Here is a 727-nt window from a genome sequence, read left to right as displayed (position 1 = left end):
CACATGTATATTGTCAAATACTGAAGGTTAACGTAAAACTAAACTTTCAAAAATTAGCACATTTATTTTTAAAACGCAAAATAAAATGTTAGATGGCATAATCTAGTGTTACAGTGTATTTTGTGTCTGCTTCTCATAGATAAAAGAAATCTTTAGACTTTTGTGTGCTGATTATGTTTGTGTTAATTATGCTGTCATTACTCGCTTGGCAAAAATTCCAAATATATGGACAACAGTGTAATTGACTCCAAATACTATGGCCCAGCACCAGCAACCATCAGCCTGTGAACATCTTGCTTTCTCCCCCTAACACCACCTTTCCATTCCAGTTTGAAGCAGATTATGGGTATCATTTCGTCTGTAAGGATTTCAGTTAAGTATCTTGTTAACCATTATCCCACCTAAAAACATTAATACTAGATGATATGAAGGAATTATTGACAATTTCCTTGGGAGTCTGATGATGGTATTATGGCTTTTTTTTTTTTTTAAACATCCTTATCTGAAAGAGACACATACTTAAATATTTTTGAGTGAAATTATACGATACCTGAAACATGCCTTAAAATTCTCCAGTTTAAAAAAAAGTGGTGGAATATAGATAAAAAAAAATATCTCTGAGTTGTTGGAGGTGGGTGATGGGTACATGGAGGTTCATTGTAATGCTTTTCTATTTTTGCATATGTTTGAGAATTTTCATAATAAAAAGTTTTTAAAAACAAATTCT

The sequence above is a fragment of the Panthera uncia genome, chromosome E1, assembly GCF_023721935.1.
Source record: "Panthera uncia isolate 11264 chromosome E1, Puncia_PCG_1.0, whole genome shotgun sequence".
Taxonomy (NCBI): domain Eukaryota; kingdom Metazoa; phylum Chordata; class Mammalia; order Carnivora; family Felidae; genus Panthera; species Panthera uncia.
Note: the sequence above shows the minus strand (reverse complement) of the source record.